Here is a 21,208-nt window from a genome sequence, read left to right as displayed (position 1 = left end):
CAATAAATAGGACAGTGGGGATAGGCAGAAATAGGAAGTGTGTATGTGGTTGTGGCAATAGAACCTGGAGTCTGCACCATCCGCATGTTGTTAGGGACGTTAATATGTCTACCTGTCTTACCTTAAATTTGGAATATATATATATATACACACACACACACACACACACACACACACACACACACACACACATATATATATATATATATATATATATATATATATATATATATATATATATACATACACTCACCTAAAGGATTATTAGGAACACCATACTAACACTGTGTTTGACCCCCTTTCGCCTTCAGAACTGCCTTAATTCTATGTGGCATTGATTCAACAAGGTGCTGAAAGCATTCTTTAGAAATGTTGGCCCATATTGATAGGATAGCATCTCGCAGTTGATGGAGATTTGTGCGATGCACATCCAGGGCACAAAGCTCCCGTTCCACCACCTCCCAAAGATGCTCTATTGGGTTGAGATCTGGTGACTGTGGGGGCCATTTCAGTACAGTGAACTCATTGTCATGTTCAAGAAACCAATTTGAAATGATTCGAGCTTTGTGACATGGTGCATTATCCTGCTGGAAGTAGCCATCAGAGGATGGGTACATGGTGGTCATAAAGGGATGGACATGGTCAGAAACAATGCTCAGGTAGGCCGTGGCATTTAAACGATGCCCAATTGGCACTAAGGGGCCTAAAGTATGCCAAGAAAACATCCCCCACACCATTACACCACCACCACCAGCCTGCACAGTGGTAACAAGGCATGATGGATCCATGTTCTCATTCTGTTTACGCCCAATTCTGACTACCATCTGAATGTCTCAGAAATCGAGACTCATCAGACCAGGCAACATTCTTCCAGTCTTCAACTGTCCAATTTTGGTGAGCTCGTGCAAATTGTAGCCTCTTTTTCCTATTTGTAGTGGAGATGAGTGGTACCCGGTGGGGTCTTCTGCTGTTGTAGCCCATCCGCCTCAAGGTTGTGCGTGTTGTGTCTTCACAAATGCTTTGCTGCATACCTCGGTTGTAACGAGTGGTTATTTCAGTCAAAGTTGCTCTTCTATCAGCTTAAATCAGTCGGCCCATTCTCCTCTGACCTCTAGCATCAACAAGGCATTTTCGCCCACAGGACTGCCGCATACTGGATGTTTTTCCCTTTTCACACCATTCTTTGTAAACCTTAGAAATGGTTGTGCGTGAAAATCCCAGTAACTGAGCAGATTGTGAAATACTCAGACCGGCACCAACAACCATGCCACGCTCAAAATTGCTTAAATCACCTTTCTTTCCCATTCTGACATTCAGTTTGGAGTTCAGGAGATTGTCTTGACCAGGACCACACACCTAAATGCATTGAAGCAACTGCCATGTGATTGGTTGATTAGATAATTGCATTAATGAGAAATCGAACAGGTGTTTCTAATAATCCTTTAGGTGAGTGTATATATATTTAGCCTACTTTAAAGAGCTTGACAGGAATAAGCCTGAAAATATAGGTTTATCTCTCATACTGTATTTATAATAGACAAAGTGTTTTCACTGTGCACAACCTAAACGGGCAGGAGCTAATGACGCCCCCCTCCCCCCCATGCTGTCATTCTGGCATTAAAGGCCCAGTTCTATGGGAAGTGTGTGGTCTGTCTCTGAGGGACTGCAGCGGACGGAGGAAACAAATTAGCTTACTTGACCTTGGCCCAAGTTTTCCTTCCACCCCCTCTCCCTGCCTCCCTTCTCGTCCTTCATAAGTCAGCTGTTTGACAAAGCCCCTCCGTTGTCCCCCTCTACCAGAAGCCATCCAACATGAACAAGTTCTTCAGGCCAAAGGGCTATAACGCATTGTTACTAACATCTGTCCAAAATAGTCTGAATGTGGTAACTGTTCTATCAGCTTTGTTTGAACATTTCAGAGGGTTCTGAGTCCTTAAACTGTTGTTTCTTATCAAGAATGTATCTTCTGAGATGCCGAAATCAATGAGATATGATTTTAACCAGTATCTACTATATTCGTTTTAATCATAGATAATTCTTTAATCATATCCCATTGATTTCAGCATCTCATAAGATTATATAGAAATGGACTTGGGCTTGCGGTAAAATGACTATCAAAAGTTAGGTTGACAAGACTCCAAAGATTATGAATAGAATACATTAAACCTTTAAGCTTTCAGTGACAACAAGCAGTTCACAATGTCCACAACAATAGGTTTGTCTTGCTAGGTCATGACCGCTGTCCACAGCTTTCCAAACCAAAGGACTTTTTTAAGCCGATAGTCCTAACTGGTTTAAAAACACACAAGAAATGAGATTTTCGGTACCAATGGGGCCCTTCTCTGATGCTAAAATGGGAGACCTTTGGCCATTGCCATGAAAAGAACCCATTCAATGATAGATATTGGATTGTAACCAACGGACAAATCTAATTCTCTCTGCGTGCACTGAAGCATGTCCTTGTGCGTCTATGTTGGGGTGTGAGTGCAGCAAATAACCCGGGGTGTTCCGGGGATGAAGATGTACTGTTTTAATGCTTATGCTGCTTCATTGATCTGTGAGCACTCCTCTATCTTGTAGACAATGCACACGGCCTATATTTCCTAATGTGACATACAGTATATCAAGAGCCCTGATAAGGACCTATATTTCCACGCTGACTCACGCCGGCTTTGTCATCCGTCTCCGCATCGATTTCCGAGGGAGGAAAGCACGTTCTGTAGGACAGGGGACTGTCACACCTTGCGGACATAACAAAATTGTGAACACATGTCCTTGTTAGATATATTAACGATAACCATAATCAATGGAGGATGGAGAAGGAGACAGAGGTGGATATTTTCCTCTCCGGAGGGGCCAGGGCTGCTAATCGTTACCGTCAGGATGCCTCTGCGATTCAGGTAATAACTTGAAGAAATAGGAAAACAGCTTTGCTATTAATAATTTATCATAATTCTGGGAAACTGAGAGAAAAAATAACCAATTTCAGTTGATTAGTCACTAAAGTCATCTTTGAAAAAGACTAAACTTAAAAATTGTATACCCAACAGGCTCATTATGTTGTTAGTCATGATTTATCTGTCTTTCTGGGAAAGGCTGCTTAGAAATGCATACAGTAAAATCATGAGTCAGGAGCCTAGCTTAACCCAACTGGACAAAATAACAACAGAAAGTGGTCATTCTTTCATGTCTGAGCTATAATTGAAACCACACACATACAGTATACTCTGAATAGTTTACAGGAAACTGTCTCCTTTCCCTAATTTCAAATGGGACACAAAAGCTAAAACAGTACTGTAAGCTTAAAAACAAAGTTGATGAAATACTACTTTTTGGTGAAGTTTGTGTGCTTTATTATAGGAAGCCAGCGGCAGCGCTGCGTTTTTACTCTAGTCTCAGAGGCGGCTGTGTGCATTCCTGTGAAGTGAGATCACATAGGCACATGGCTGGCACTCTTTAACCAGACAACAGGAAGTGAAAGAACCACTGCCGCCACAACACAGCCTCCGGTGCCCTCCAACCCCCATCTAAAGAGGAAGCGATACATTCTAATCCAGGGTAGTGAGCTAGTGAAAGGAAATCTGGCTAATAATATATGCAAAAGTCTGGGGATGAGATGTCTTTTATCCATTTCTGTTGCCAGCAATTGCATGTTTATTTGTAATAATAATACGTACATATTTTTATATGATTAATATATACATATTATATTTTCTATAAATAAAGTAACACAGAGAAAGGTTTCTGTTTACTGATAATGTATCTGAATCAAAACAAATGCAAAAAATATTAGTCACAGATTGGGGATGGTTGTTGATATATTCAACTTTCCTCCATCCATCTATTTAGAAAGGTATCACTGCAAAATGGGTGGGAAAGAGATTAAAATAGTATCAGTCATTTTGTGCAAGATTGATGGCCAACACCACTTATTTTAGTTTACTGTGTGAACAACCAAACAGCAATTATTTCACTTCCTTATTCTCTCAAAGTTAATGTATTAGTGCACACAAATCAGATGAGCTAGTTCAGATCACCTCTTAGCAAAATCATAATAAATAGTACCTCTGTCAACAGCTATCTCAGTTGTTTTAATCACAGAAAATAATAGATAGATATTATATATAATAGATATTACAGACATAATAAAATGTGGAAATGAAATAACATAATAGTACAACATATGGGTTTGTTCATGTTTTAAACACTCTTTCGTAGCATCAAGCTAACCTCTATAGTCTAGGTTTAAGCCATTAATATGCAGAGGGACATTCCATGCAAAGGATTTCCTGGTTTTAAGTCAATCTAGCAACTCCCTTAACAGGCACCTGAATAGCTAACTGAGGTTGTTATGTGAGTGCGCCTGCTATCACACAGGACCCACGTAACTTCCTAGTTGGATGAGCATTGTGAGAAAAAAAAACATAACAGTTCAGTGTCGATGCCTTGGAGGAAGGAATGCAGCGATTTTCAACTCTCTCAAATTCATACGAAGTGGTTGCGATGAGACAGGATGTAACCATATGGATGTGATTAAATTGTGTAAGGAGGGAAAAGGGGCCAGAAATATATTAATAAAGAATCTATGTATGCATGTATAAACAAGAAAATAGTACTACCAGATTTAATGCATAACAGACATGTCTGGTTATAGGCACGTACATAAACATACAGTTACGTATTCAGGGACTCCCAGGTGTTGCAACAGTCTAAGGTACTGTAAAGTACTGACCATTAGAGTCTAGGAGGCTTTGCCATGACGCCGGCTGATAAGTAGTGGGGAGACGTGTGTGTGATGCTAATGGGCCAGCATCACCAAGGGAGGGGATAGGCCTGCAACTAAAATCACCTGGAAAACATAAGCCATAGAACAAGTGAATAATCTCATAATCAGACAGCATATTATATCCTGTAAAAAAGGATTTATATACTTATCTGACCAATACATTTGTTACTGCTGCTGAGCAAACTTGATTGAAAAAAAACATGATTGAACCAAATACAATGTTATTTTCCCTGAAAGCATTTAATGAAAAGACATTCAGCATGCTTATAGGAAAGGAAACTCAACATGTTGAGCACTGACACAACTGACCAATGGTAAAATTAAATGTGTAAGAAAACTTTCTGAACTGTTTTGTTAGACTTCAATGCAGCATTAATAATAAACACTTGCTACTAACCAGGGATGTCGCTAGGCTTAGTTTAGGGGGGGGGGGCTTTAAATCTTAATTAGCCTCCCTTAAATAAATCAATATATCTGTCCATGTATTTTCTCTGTAATTTCTTTTTTTCATCAACTGTTCCATCGCTCCTCTTAAACTTCTTACAAATTGTATAGAAATTGTATAGAATCATGTTCATTTGGCAGCATGTTCGGTTGAGTTTGATGCTTTGAATGTAACTTGCTCATCTGAAGCGAGCTCTCTTCTGTGAACAGTAGCTGACACCTGCCTACTATCGGCCACCCCCATTATCGTCCGTTTCTAGTGGTCAGAGAAATAAATTCTCTCAAGTTCAAAATGTAATTGCACTTGAAAGCAACGGTGCATTTTGCTAATCAATATACACTTTCAGCTTGCCCACCACCATTCATTTATAGAAATGTATGGAGTAAAAAATAATATTTTAAAAAATATTTTCAATTCGTAAAATTCGACTTGCACGACAGACCAGTTAGCAACAACTGTGTAGTAGACACTTCAGAGAAAACTATGATCTGTCATTTGTAATACACATAAAAAGCAATAATATTGTAATTCAAAAAAATAGTAAGGTGGCCAATAATTGGGGATGGTGTATGATTATAAGGGGTAGTACTTCTTTGCTACTTCACTAACCAACTACCTGAAAACATTATTATTTCTCCTGAAATTTCAAAAATTATCATTAATGACATGCTAGCTAACATTTTTATGTCACTAATCATAAACATTGATGACTTGATCGAATAATTACTCGGAACAAGATGTTTTTAAAAATTGGTGTTGGATATGGCGATACTAAGGGATTAGTTATGTTCAATTCTTCGGTTTTAACAGAACACAGGTGCAAAACTCGTGTTTCAAAGAATCATGTTTATTTCAGTTTGAAGACAACATATTTCAACATATCCTGTTCAGAGGAAGGGAGATCTGGTTATGGTAATGTTTCTTTGTTGGTTATGGTAATATTTCTTTTTTAAAGTAAGATATTTAAGTAATTAATTTGCATTTTATTGCATGACATAAGTACTTGATACATCAGAAAAGCAGAACTTAATATTTGGTACAGAAACCTTTGTTTGCGATTACAGAGATCATACGTTTCCTGTAGTTCTTTACCAGGTTTGCACACACTGCAGCAGGGATTTTGGCCCACTCCTCCATACAGACCTTCTCCAGATCTTTCAGGTTTCGGGGCTGTCGCTGGGCAATACAGACTTTCAGCTCCCTCCAAAGATTTTCTATTGGGTTCAGGTCTGGAGACTGGCTAGGCCACTCCAGGACCTTGAGATGCTTCTTACGGAGCCACTCCTTAGTTGCCCTGGCTGTGTGTTTCGGGTCGTTGTCATGCTGGAAGACCCAGCCACGACCCATCTTCAATGCTCTTACTGGTGAAAGGAGGTTGTTGGCCAAGATCTGGCGATACATGGCCCCATCCATCCTCCCCTCAATACGTTGCAGTCGTCCTGTCCCATTTGTAGAAACGCATCCCCAAAGAAAGATGTTTCCACCTCCATGCTTCACGGTTGATATGGTGTTCTTGGGGTTGTACTCATCCTTCTTCCTCCTCCAAACACAGTGAATGGAGTTTAGACCGAAAAGCTCTATTTTTGTCTCATCAGACCACATGACCTTCTCCCATTCCTCCTCTGGATCATCCAGATGGTCATTGGCAAACTTCAGACGGGCCTGGACATGCACTGGCTTGAGCAGGGGGACCTTGAGCAGGATTTTAATCAATGACAGTGTTGTCTGTTACTAATGGTTTTCTTTGAGACTCTGGTCCCAGCTCTCTTCAGGTCATTGACCAGGCCCTGCCGTGTAGTTCTGGGCTGATCCCTCACCTTCCTCACGATCATTGATGCCCCACGAGGTGAGATCTTGCATGGAGCCCCAGACCGAGGGAGATTGACCGTCATCTTGAACTTCTTCCATTTTCTAATAATTGCACCAACAGTTGTTGCCTTCTCACCAAGCTGCTTGCCTATTTTCCTGTAGCCCATCCCAGTTAATACAGGTAATGAGTGGAGAACAGGAGGGCTTCTTAAAGAAAAACTAACAGGTCTGTGAGAGCTTGAATTCTTACTGGTTGGTAGGTTTGGCGTAAACAGAATGAGAACATGGATCCATCATGCCTTGTTACCACTGTGCAGGCTGGTGCTGGTGGTGTAATGGTGTGGGGGATGTTTTCTTGGCACACTTTAGGCCCCTTAGTGCCAATTGGGCATCGTTTAAATGCCACGGCCTACCTGAGAATTATTTCTGACCATGTCCATCCCTTTATGACCACCATGTACCCATCCTCTGATGGCTACTTCCAGCAGGATAATGCACCATGTCACAAAGCTTGAATCATTTCAAATTGGTTTCTTGAACATGACAATTGCCACTAAGGGGCCTAAAGTGTGCCAAGAAAACATCCCCCACACCATTACACCACCACCACCAGCCTGCACAGTGGTAACAAGGCATGATGGATCCATGTTCTCATTCTGTTTATGCCAAACCTACCAACCAGTAAGAATTCAAGCTCTCACAGACCTGTTAGTTTTTCTTTAAGAAGCCCTCCTGTTCTCCACTCATTACCTGAATTAACTGGGATGGGCTTCAGGAAAATAGGCAAGCAGCTTGGTGAGAAGGCAACAACTGTTGGTGCAATTATTAGAAATGGAAGAAGTTCAAGATGATGGTCAATCTCCCTCGGTCTGGGGCTCCATGCAAGATATCACCTCGTGGGGCATCAATGATCATGAGGAAGGTGAGGGATCAGCCCAGAACTACACGGCAGGACCTGGTCAATGACCTGAAGAGAGCTGGGACCACAGTCTTAAAGAAAACCATTAGTAACACACTACGCCGTCATGGATTAAAATCCTGCAGCGCACACAAGGTCCCATCTGCTCAAGCCAGCACATGTCCAGGCCCGTCTGAAGTTTGCCAATGACCATCAGGATGATCCAGAGGAGGAATGGGAGAATGTCATGTGGTCTGATGAGACAAAAATAGAGCTTTTTGGTCTAAACTCCATTCACTGTGTTTGGAGGAGGAAGAAGGATGAGTACAACCCCAAGAACACCATCTGAACTGTGAAGCATGGAGGTGGAAACATCATTCTTTGGGGATGCTTTTCTACAAAGGGGACAGGACGACTGCAACGTATTGAGGGGAGGATGGATGGGGCCATGTTTCGCCAGATCTTGTCCAACAACCTCCTTCCCTCAGTAAGAGCATTGAAGATGGGTTGTGGCTGGGTCTTCTAGCATGACAACGACCCGAAACACACAGCCAGGGCAATTAAAGAGTGGCTCCGTAAGAAGCATCTCAAGGTCCTGGAGTAGCCTAGCCAGTCTCCAGACCTGAACCCAATAGAAAATCTTTGGAGGGAGCTGAAAGTCTGTATTGCCCAGCGACAGCCCCGAAACCTGAAGGATCTGGAGAAGGTCTCATAGTTGAAGTGTATCAAATACTTGTTCTCCCCACTGTATATTACATTTGACACATCATATCACAAATATGTGATATGATGTGTCAAATGTAATGTGTTTTGATTCCTGTTAACCCTAACCCCAGGAAATATATTTGATGCCTTGGCAACAGCATATCAACAGAATATCTCAATTAAGTGTTTTGTTCAATTGCATGGGTATCAAAGTTATAATATCAACTAAAAGGCACAATTAAAGTTTATGAAAACTTTTTAGCTGATGAATATCTTCTTATTGATTTAATTTTATTTGACCATTGAAAATACATGAAACATGTTTCACCAAGCAAGATACATATACCTGAAACTATTGATGAAATAAACACACTAAAGTTAATTTCATGTTTCTGTTATAGTCACTATCTCCTCCATTTAACATTTTTGTAATTGAACAGATGCTCTTATGCAGAGCATCTTACAGTTGTACACAATATGATCGATCCTTAGTGAGTCAAACGCACTACTACAGTAAGTTTTGCATTCCGAGTGAGCTACAAGGTATGTGAGCTACTAGCCACTTTGCATGAACTGTTTGATCTTTGGAATTTCAGGCTGGGTATCTGTAAAAGCACTTTGGGAAAAAAGCGTATGTAAAAAGGTCTTTTCAAAATACATTTGATTGATTGATTTGCATGGAGACAGCATACACCTGCCACCTGCCAACTAACAATAAGTTAGCTTATACTTAGCTACAGTAAGTCTATGTCTGAGAGAGACTAACTGCGAGTGGGGGACGGGACTGGAGTGAATTAAGATACTTTGAAATTAGATTGGCCACAAAATGTTATTGTGAACATGATGACCTATCACTGAAGGTGCACCAAGATGAACATCTCAGAACTTAGTTAGCTTTAGGTCGCTAACCAACGGCAGTCCGGTTCTATTGCACATTAATATTTTCAGCATTTGTCGTCCTTTAATTTTTGTGTATCATCATGTTAAATGTCTAGTGAGACTGTTAACATTGTCTGTTAAGGTGTATAGTTTGGTTTACAAGAGGCCAGAAAAGTTCAGCACTTATGTTTGCCAAATATTTATATTGAATATGTCAGCAAAGGAAAATATTGCATTCTGAAATGAATAAAAACTGTGATTTTGTAGGATAAAATGTTTGTGGTCTGTGTGTGAGCATGGTAATATTCTTTCAGATATTCAATTTCTAAACAGAATTGACAAAGAATCGCCTTACATTTACATTGAAGCGGGCCTTCTGTGTTTTTGTGTGCAAGGCAAAGCATACATAAACTTCCACATCACACACATACACAAAAACGGTTGCCATTAAAAGTTTAACAACACAAACACATCTTACTGTAACTCATAAAGCAAGACATGCGTTCTTCCGCTGAAGACACCCATCTTTCACTCGTAGTGGCATCTTGATTGTGACTTTAGGGTTACATTATTAAGAAGCGTGTATTTTCTTTCTCAAACATTTAATGAACTGAACCCTGGAAGTGTTTTGGAAATAGGTCGCACCGTGCGTTATTGGGTTTGATTTTCCCTTTGTGGGTGACATCAAGGGCAGAGAAGAAAGGAGAGCTCCTGAGAGGGTTGAACGAGAGAGCGGCAGATGCTTAAGTGTGAAAAAGAAAAGAAAAGGGGTAGGCATTTTTGAGCAATAAAGAACCTGCGATAAAAAAAGTAAAGGATCACACTGAGATAGTTGCTCTAAATGAATTACCTGGAGATTGCATGTTGTGTTGCGTTTGCAGGGGTATTCAATTTTAATTAGTGTTTTGTAGACATCTTTTATCAGACTGTCACTAAGCCCCTCACTTTCAGATGGAATGTGCTTTCTCCCTGTCTCTCTATTTCTCTCTTTTCCTCTCTCCTATGCCATTTCTGTTCGGCTCATTCTCCCCCTGCTTTCTCCATTTCTCCCTCGCTCTCACTGCCTCTCGTGTCCTCCCTGCTCCCTCCATCCTTGTTCTTCTTTCAGGCTCTTGCCTGTCGCTCTTTTTTTCTCCCTCGGTTTTGAAAACCCACTAATGAATAAAAATGTCACTGACACATATAACAATTTGTTTAATATCAAGGTTACCACTATGAATTGAGAAAATAAACGCAAGTCCTATTAAAGTTTTGAAGAAACATACTTCCCTCTCTTAACTGTATTTTGGGGGAATAAGGGTGATACTTCATTTAGCTCACGAGGATACAGAGACACACAGATGGGCACATATAAGTCCAACAACACATTTAATAACAACATAAAGAACTTTAAGTGCCTTTTGAAACTTCCTCCAGGAAAATAAATAATTTCCATTGTCCTACTGCCTTCATTTTGTTTATAAGAACCAACTAGTTGTTTCAAATCCCTGAAATATGAATGGAAAGAAATATATGTTTTTTTGACATTCTGGTAAAAAAAAATAAAGAATCAACGCGGAATTGCACGGCTTGTTTATCATTCCAAAAGTGACCAGCTGCATGAAACCGCTAAGTATTTGATGCACGTTCTCTGGGCTATGTGTCTTAAGGCAATACCCTGTCTCCCTCTCTTCATTCCTGGCCCACTTCCATTGTTAGTCACCTCGTTCATTGGCTGTAGCAGCCATGGCGTACTGGACATCATCTGAAACTACAAACGACAGGATGCAATAAGCTGGAGAATAGCAGCAATCTGAGGAAAGTTCTCCATTCACTAGAGCTCCCTAACTCTCTGTCTTCGTATCCTGAACAGAAAATAAAAAAATCAATACCAGCTCACCAGGCTTGATAAAAGCGCTGGACAGGGAGAGCGGCCTCACTGGATATAGTAAATTAAAGTGATCAAAATTTTCCAGTCGACTCAGGCCCACAGCCTACATAAACTAACAACCCTGTCTCCACAACTGCCTGTCACCCGACCTCTTCTCACTATCTCATCTCTCCTCCCACCCTCACCTCTTCCTCAGCCTATTCTCACTCTTTCTTTCACTATCTTTTCTGAATTCCCTTTACCTCCTTTGCACTGTATTTCAATTTTAGCAGTGTCTTAGCCTTTCGACTGCTTTGTATTACTTGTGGCAGGTGTCTTTACACACATCCAGACACACACACACACACACACACATATGCAGGCAACAGACCCACACACTCTCCTACAAACGCCCATATTAACATGCACATACACACACAATAAGCAGGTATGACTTGCATGACTGTTGCCTAGGGGTGATTTCCTTTTAAGAACTGTGCGAACGAAAGTGAAGTGCTGCCCGGTTTTGTCCATGAATCCTTTGACTTCTTTGACCTACAGTATTGTGACATGGACAGAGCAGTTTTCTCATTGAGGCATACGGCTCAGATCATGTGGTAGCAGTTTACCTTTTCAGAACCGTAGCCATTCCATTAACCTAATATGACTATGACACTGTAAATACACATCACTTGGGCAACAATAGCATGTTTTTAAATAAATTCATAAGGAATCAATGGCCACGTTGTTTCATGAAAAAGTGTAAAGGGGATTATTTTGTAGTATAGAATTTGCAAAAACATACAGGTTGTTTGTAATTATTTGTAAGTACACAAAGCTATCAAGAGGTTGAAACATGAAACAGTATACAAAACTGTGTATCTTTGGGAGAGTGAGGGAAAAACGAAGTATTCATCCAATACAACAGTGTCCAATCGCCAAGCAGATAAAAGCCATTGAGCTAGTCCTTAGGAAACTTTCGAAAAATAATCTTAAAATAATGTTAGGAGAGGAAGGTGTTCCATTTCCAATGTATGTTAGGTAGGTAATGTGTTATTATAGATGTTATGATTTTTTTAGCTACTATACCCAATTAACTATTGCTAAGGATATCTGCATTGCATTCTACCGTTTTCCCATGTGAAGCTAAATAATGTTAAATAATGTTTTGTTAGGGATTTGTGGCCACTTTAGGGTGTAAACTCCACCGACCCTTTAACCGTTTATTGTTTGTTTTTTGTCTAACGTTATCACTAACCTTAAACATTAACCACGCTGGAAGCGTTATTGAACTTTAACCATTAAGCATTGTTGTTGTGTAGTGCTTCCCTCTATGTACATCCTCATTTGGGAGTCGACGTTACCAACACGGGCGGACTCTCCATATATAACTTACATAACCAGAACCTGTAATTGTCAGATCATACTATTGTGAGTAGGTGCACGTTCATATGAAGAAGACTGTATTGTGACTGGCTATACGCCTCTCAGGGTCTTCTAGACCCAAACATTTAAGTGTAAAGGGGGGTCTTCCCTGTGGATTCTTCCCTCTATGAAAAGTTAAATTACAATGTCTCTAATCAACATAGTTCCTGTGAATGTGACTGACTGGAGTAAATGGGTTGTATGAAAACCCTCTAATGGGTTGTATGAAAACCCTCGAAACAAGGCATTACCCATTTTACCTAAAAATGTAACATAACTAGTAGACAGGGCGTTTACAAGTTGTCTTACAAAATGCAATTATTCAATTATAGTAATGCAGTAGACAGCTCAATCATAAGGCCACAGAAGACCTGCCAAACCCATGAGGCGACCCTTGGCATTCTGTCCCGAGGACAATAAACAGGGATTATTAGGGACTTGACCAATCAGCCTGAGTCACTAGCTCTACGAGAAAACAGTGGATGTGTTCTCTGTCTCTACTCTATCTTTCCTCTCTCCTCTGTCTCTCTTTTCTCTCTCGTTCTCTTAAGTCTTTCTCTCTTTATAACCCCGGAGAACATGTATTATATCATTCCAATCAGTTCTCAGAGTTTAAAGGGGTTCACGATTATACTTGGATCATGATTATACTCTCAATTATGTCAGATCACCATTTAGCTACTTTTTGGAATGGGATATTAAAGGTGATGTTAGACGACATGCTTTGATTTGTTTAGCCATTTCCCTCATAGGCATGCTGGAGTGGGATCTTTAACGAGAGCCGTGGCGCTGTGGGACAGGAAGAGAGAAGGTGTGTGTGCGGGTATGTGTACATGCGTGTGTGCATTTTTGCGTGTCTGCAGCCTGTGCTAGCCATGACCTAACATGCAGCTGACCTACAAAAGGTCAGACAGCAGACTGCCGTCAAATGCCTAAACTCAGCGGTAACCCCAAGCGCCCCGCAGTCCCTCTTCTTAGCCCAGATCAACCTCCCTGCCATTCCAGGGAGAGCGGTCTGATCCTGGCCAAGCTGGCTCTCCTACAGCCCCCAGCCCCGGCCTCCACTCCACCTAGCCAAACATCTCCACACCTGAACACCTTCAATGTGCATTGCAATTGCTCCATACAATTTTATACTTTAACATTAATTAATGATGGCATATCACACATCTGCTTCACAGTCTCTATTGAGGGAATTGCTTGATGGTGCTCCCTTTTGTTCAAAACGTTATATATGTTTTGAAAGTTCAAAGAAGAGCTGTGAGTTATTAAGAGTGTAGATGTACAATCTAATCAGCTTAGAATAAATTGTTATTGTTCTTCATTAGCTCTTACAGTAAGCCATTTGCAACCATGCATCATACTCTAATGCAGCACTATATTTACCTACAGTATTTTAATCTCTTTATCAAGCAAAAGGATTGCATTTGCAAATGTCACTGGTGGCAATCCAATTGAAAAAACAGTTGGCAGTCGTATTTGTAAGCAGTGCTTTACCGGTTAAAACCTTAAGGATAGATTACACAGCTCCCTCCTTTCTGCAAAGTGTGTGTGTTTGTCTGTCTGCGTGTGTGTGTTTGTGTGTGTGCAGCAAACACGCAATGTAATGACTAAATGCTCTGAAACTATTAACTTAAGTGTTTCTGTCAGACTCGTGCAACAGCAAATTAATTGCCGGTCTTACTGTACACTGCAGACTAGTTAGGGAAATTAACTGCAATTAATGCTAAGCCTTCTGGTGTCACAGACTTACATGTAGTGGTCTATGTGATTAGGAGTATACTGTAAATTAAGTATAGAATTCTTAGGTAGGAATACTGTAATACTTTAAACTCCATTAACTCAAAAGTAACTTTACATAAATTCTGAGATGACAAATTCTAAGATGATGAAACATACATATTTTTATTGTATATTGTGCAGTGTTCTATTCTTGAGGTTGTATCCTCAAAACCGATTATAACTCAGCAATGTAACATTGTACTTTTACCAGAATGGTTTGATCCAGACTTTTCTAGCATTATTAATCATTATTATCATTATTATTTTATTTTACTTGATGTTAAATGATTCCTCACTCTGAAAGTAATCTACAGGCCAAGAAGAAAATATGATCTATTAATTTAGTTTTATGTTTTTTATTTTTAAACTGCCAATACAAACTTCAGCAAACTTTAACCCCAAAAAAAAGTTCAAGGTTATTCAGGTCATTGTAGATTTTGAAAATGTTCTTTTGTTTTTATATTGTCCAAATTGCCTTTTAGTAACGTTTTCAAAATTGTAGTTGATTTGTTAGAAAAATGGTCACACAACCTGATTACTTCCATTGATTAGCTAGCGGTGGCTAAAGTTAGCATGTTTGTAATGGTAGTTTAAAGTGGCCATACAATTTGAACTGTACTACTTGCATACATTTCAAACGTAAATGACCAGCAGACATATGCAGTTAATGTTTTATGTTAATATTTCAAATACTTTTTTTCTACAAAATAGTGCTAGAGATCGTCCGCATTTATATTTTCTTGCTTGAATGTCTATCAGTGTGAAATGACTTGTAGTCCCCTCAGACTAATTTCAGACACTTACTATGCTCCCACCCTGGACTAACTAGTACTATTCCTGTCTCATAAAGAAAGGGAAGGGGAGGAGGAGGCAAGTTGTGTTATTCTTTAAAATACAGTCTTCTAAAAGTTAGAGGCAGGATTCTACACAGTCCCTCTAAAAGAAAACTGAAATAGTGCTTTTTCAAATACTGTATTTTGAACTCCACTGAAGGGCTAAGCAATGGATTAAGTTAATGAAGTGATAAAAAGACCCAAGAAGTGTTATACTCTGTAAGCCATTATTTTAAGTTAATGATGTGTACATACAAATTACTTGTTTTACATTGCTTGTACGCTTGATTCCAGAAATCGTGTTAATAAGTATGTGTGTGTGTGTTTCGTGTGTGCACACACATACACACACACATACATACACACATTTTCTTAGCTTAGACACCAATGTTGATTGCCCTTACTTTTACTAATCCTAACCTTTACCCTAACCTTAACCTCGACAACCTAACATTTATGCCTGTACTTGATTTAACCCTAATGTGGCTAATATTAACCCTAAACACAATGGTAACTTTTGTCCTAAACTTATCACCTTAACCATTTTGTTTTGTCAAAATGGGGATAAAAAAGAATTCCACATTAGCCAACTTTTCTTTTACCACACACATTTTTACCACAGTTTGGGTACAATGTTGTCCCTGTTTTAAGTCAGAAACACACTAACACACACACACACACATAGTATTTTAATTTTAAATAATATCCTGGCCCCTTAATCACAGCCAAACCACTGACTGATCATAGACATCTATGAGGAACTACTTGAGTATTCTAACAAGGTTGTACTCTTAATCTATGTATTAATCTACCTATTTAACTGTGTCCCTCTATTTTATCAGAGATTATATTTCTTTCTCTTTTAACAGCCTTCTGCACCTTGGACGGATATTAATTAAAATCGAAACACTAAATATTGATTGATACGTTATCAGTGCATAGCAGTTGGTCCGCAGGCTATTGATCCGTCCCTGTGATTTATTATCATATTTAAGAAAAATCCTTTTGTGTGATTATACGAGGTAATGGACTTTTAGTGAGGGTTGTAATTCTTTTTTTTCTGTATTGTGTTTGTTGTGTGGGAGGCGGGAGACGATTTCTCAATCGCAGTCGGAGATCACCGATATCCTTGGAGGCGCGCTGCCTTCCCTCCGTGGAGTTTGCTGTCGGCCAACGCTCGTGTAAGAGAGGCATCCTGGCTGTGTCATTGGAAATAATGGGTATTGGGAGTACCTCTTTAATCACAACAAAGATTAACAGATGGCATGAGAGCAGTTATTAGCAAACATCTTGCACTCATCAAATCAATACGTTGATTTGTAATCAGGCTGTCGGTGGGTTGCGGGTGGAAAATGGGGAGCCAGGGCTGTTCCCAGTGAAAGATCCTGGCAATCAGACGCTACTGTGTAGCAATTACCTCTCAGCAAAATAGGTGCTCTTCCTTTCCAATCTGGCAGGCCTCCAAAACACAGGGCTGACAGATAGGAACACGGAGCATTAACACACCGAAACATTTGAGGACGCTAACCGTGTTAGCACCTCAGATGCTATGTTTGTTAATATTGCTAGAACATTGTCAGAAGGCCCTGTGAAATGAGGCAGAGCTTGGAAAACATATTGTCGAAACGAACGGCAAATATGGCAAGCTTTCGTGGGGAGTTAATATTTCAGCTTAAGGTTACTATAAATTGGAAAGTTGAGAATTCTCCAGGGAAAGAGTAAAAAAGAGAGGGATATTCTTCAGGGAAAGAGAGTAAAAGAGAGAGAGGGATATTCTCCAGGGAAAAGGAGTAAATGAGAGAGTGAGAGAAAGCAGTAGCTTGCTAGAGAAAGAGTGGTAGCAGACTGAGGACCCAGACATGAATTCAACAAGTCGAGGACTACTTTCACAAAAGCTGTTTCTCAGCCACAGCGATGAAGACCTTCGTTCCATCATTTTAATAAGCTGTTTGATTAATAAACACCCTTATTATTCTATTGATGCCAGGTCTTTATCATGGTAATGCCCAGCTATGCTTTATCACCCATGAAATCCACAACCCTGTCTTTGGAATTTATTTATTTTTTGTTATTGCATGCTGCACGCATGAATTTAACAACTCAAAATAAAGATATTTGCCAAATAATTTCCATAAGTAAAAAATAAAACTTTGAATGGGACAGACTGGTTCTCTGTGAATGTTCTGAATACACCTTTGTTTCATTGTTTTTATCATATTGTTCTCAGTAATTACGCAAAATGTCATGTTTGCATAGATTGCAGCTACTCTGGGACAGGGAGATATGCAACACAATTCTGATATTTTCACACCAAATCCTCCTTCGTATAAATCAAAAGAGCCCTTAAGCCAATCATTTTGAGGGAATAACATCTGAATTTAGCTGCCTGTCTTAAAGGCAGGACATCTTTTGAAACATTAACCTAGCCTTTACTTAGGCATTTGGGGGTGCATCAACCAATTATGCCCAACTGTCAATTTTCTCCAAGATCATCCAAATAATGAACGGCTTTCTGTGATTTATGCGGATTAGTCCCATATGGCCTTCAGTATTTCACTTTGCTTAGCAGCACACTTTCTTTCTATTCAACGGCTTCCACACTACCCATTTGTTCACACTGAGTGCTATCAGCTTAAGTTACTTTTTTTGTGCGCCTTTTAGGGCACCCAAGGGCTGCAAAGCTTTACAGCCTTTCAATGGAACCTACTTGTTTGTATTGAAACCTACCTCCGTGGTAGAGACCAAGGGGTCAAATTAAATATGTCTGAAGCCAGATAAAGTGATGTGGATTGAAAGAAAGCAGTCATTGGAGTCTAGATTGCAGAAACACATTTTAGCGGAATTGGTGCATTCTTTACAAAATGACTGCTGAACTAGTTACTCATGTAAAAAACAGACGTGACATTAGTTATCAGGCATTTATTGTCAACGGGTGTGGCTTTCTCTATACATCATGAGCACATATAATACCTGCCCACAAACACACATCTTAGAAATGCACAAAAAGCTTTCTCTCACAAGGAGATGCTCCCGAATTTCATACAAAACTCATAAAATTATATCATATTAAGTCCCTCATCACAAAAAAGAAGGGAAGCGTTTTGGCGCAGAGGCACCAATTCTTGAAACTGCAGTCTGAAATGATAGAAAACTCCGGAGCACACATTCAACACTAACTATTCCTCCATATACTATCAATGAAGAATGGAGTGATGTTCAGAGATGCACTTACCAGGATTAAGTAAGGCCAGTGGTGCCAAAACAATGACAGTTCGAGGTAACTGATGCCGTTTAAAAATTCAAAGGCCTCTATTGAACAGACAATGTGGCACATATCACTGGCCCGGAGTGCATAGATCCTTGCCCCCATCCCCCTTCAATGGTCTGCCTCCACTCAAACACAGACAGTCTCTCTGCCTCACTATCTCAGACAACTCTAATGACACCTCTTATGCTAACCTGCCTAACTTATGCTAACCTGCCTAACTTATGCTAGATGCCACAGAATATTCAAGATGGCTACCTACGTATAGCACGGCTTATTTAAACTTAATTTTAAATGGGGGTTGTACAGATATAGTTTGTTTTTTTTTATACGTGAATTTAGATTTTTCCATGCATCTTTCCCATGAGCTTCTTTTTTATTTTACATTTGACAACACTAATCAATGAACTATTTATTAAAGAGGTACTGTGTGGAATCCTGCCTCTAAACAATAACACGACTTCTGTCCTCCTCGTCTACCCTTACCAAAAGAGTCCGGTTGGTACCAGCCAGACCACGGTGGTTTAGGATGGGAAGGATAGTACTGTGGCTGCATAAAATGATTTTAAGGAGATTACGGAGGACATGCAAATAGAAAGACCAGCGAGAACTTTTAAATGGGAAATATGTCAGTTACTCAAATTAATTTTGTAGAAAAATAGTATTTGAAACATTAACTTCCAATACTTTACAGAACTTTACAGAACAATACAAAATTTCACAGAACAGAACTGCCTTAACTTTAAAACTAAGGGTTTTGTAAACAAACTGTTCAATCCTTCTGCTTGGTCCAGTTAGGTCTGGCAAAACTAGAAATATTGCATTCAACATACTTGATCTCACATAAAGTATCAAGACAATGATCTAAAAAACAATATACACTACCATTCAAAAGTTTGGAGTCACTTAGAAATTTCCTAGTGTTCAAAAGAAAAAATGTATGTTTTGTCCATTAAAATAACATCAAATTGATCAGAAATACAGTGTAGATATTGTTAATGTTGTAAATGACAATTGTATCTGGAAATGGCTGATTTTTTTATGGAATATCTACATAGGCATACAGAGGCCCATTATCAGCAACCATCACTCCTGTGTTCCAATGGCACGTTGTGTTTGCTAATCCAAGTTTATAATATTAAAAGGCTAATTGCTCATTAGAAAACCCTTTTGCGATTTGTGTTGATTAAAGAAGCAATAAGTCTGTCTTTCTTAAGATTAGTTCAGTATATTCAGCATCAGCCTTCATGGGTTTGAAATTAAGGCTATTCAATGCAAGAAATTGCCAAGAAACTGAAGATCTCGTACAACGCTGTGTAATACTCCCTTCACAAAACAGTGCAAACTGGCTTTAATCAGAATTGAAAGAGGAGTGGGAGGCCCTGTTGCACAACTGAGCAAGAGGACAAATACATTAGAGTGTCTAGTTTGAGATACTTACAGGTTCTCAACTGGCAGCTTCATTAAAAAGTACCCGCAGAACACCACTCTCAACATCAACAGTTAGGAGGTAATTCAGTGATGCTTGCCTTCTAGGCAGAATTACAAAGAAAAATCCATATCTCAGACTGGCCAATAAATGGGAAAAATTAAGATGTTCAAAAGAACAGAGACAATGGGCAGAGGAAGATTGGAAAAAGTGTTATGGACAGACAAATCTAAGTTTGAGGTGATTGGATCACAAAGAAGATTATTTGTGAGACACAGACCAAATGGAAAGATGCTGGAGGAGTGCTTGACGCCATCTGTCAAGCATGGTGGAGGCAATGTGATTGGTCTGGGGGTGCTTTGGTGTTTGTAAAGTGGGAGATTTGTAAGCGGTAAAAGGGATATTGAGGAAGGAAGGCTATCACTCCATTTTGCAACGCCATGTTATACCCTGTGGATGGTGCTTGATTGGAGCCAATTTCCTACTGCAACAGGACAGTGACATAAAGCACAGGCACTAACTATTTAGGGAAGAAGCAGTCAGCTGCTATTCTATATTTAATGGATTGGCTAGCACAGCCACCACCTCTTAACCCTCTTGAGCTGTTGTGGGAGCAGCTTGACCGTATGGTACATAAGAAGTGCCCATCATGTCAATCCAACTTGTGGGAGGTACTTCAGAAAGTATGGGGAGGATTCTTTGACAAAAGCAAAGATTGAAGAACATATTTCCTATTTAAACTAATTTCATGTATGCTTTCATGGAAAACAAGGACATTTCGAAGTGATCCCAAACTTTTGAACGGTAGTGTACATATTGAAATGGCTTAGTAAATGTGTAGACTTAAAACCACTTGAGGTGTTACGGGAGGACTTTACATGAGCAGTTCATCCTCAAAAACCCTCGAATGTTGCCAGTACCATGCACAGACCTTCTGAGGGACACGTGCTGAATCTGAAAAAATGGGCAGAGTTGTTGGCTCACACTGTGTGTCGGAGAAAATTACAGCAGACGACGCATGCCTGTCGGTGTTTGCGACGCACGTCACCAAGGCGGATGGGTACATGTCAACTGGAAAGGGCATTAGATAGAAAAGGGGCATG

At 39.8% G+C, this 21,208-nt stretch overlaps 1 long non-coding RNA gene across 1 annotated transcript in view; it reads right to left on the bottom strand.

Annotated features, from left to right (window-relative positions):
* LOC105028216 overlaps window positions 1-21,208 on the bottom strand; it is a 45,751-nt gene that overhangs the window by 19,389 nt on the left and 5,154 nt on the right. The window contains exon 2 of the long non-coding RNA XR_002195668.2: window positions 4,733-4,849. This is a non-coding gene — a long non-coding RNA (uncharacterized LOC105028216). The remainder of the gene's footprint in view (window positions 1-4,732; window positions 4,850-21,208) is intronic.

This window comes from Esox lucius, chromosome 20 (assembly GCF_011004845.1).
Source record: "Esox lucius isolate fEsoLuc1 chromosome 20, fEsoLuc1.pri, whole genome shotgun sequence".
NCBI classification, from domain to species: domain Eukaryota; kingdom Metazoa; phylum Chordata; class Actinopteri; order Esociformes; family Esocidae; genus Esox; species Esox lucius.
The sequence above is the reverse complement of the archived record's forward strand: the minus strand, read 5'-3'. Positions and strand labels throughout refer to the sequence as shown.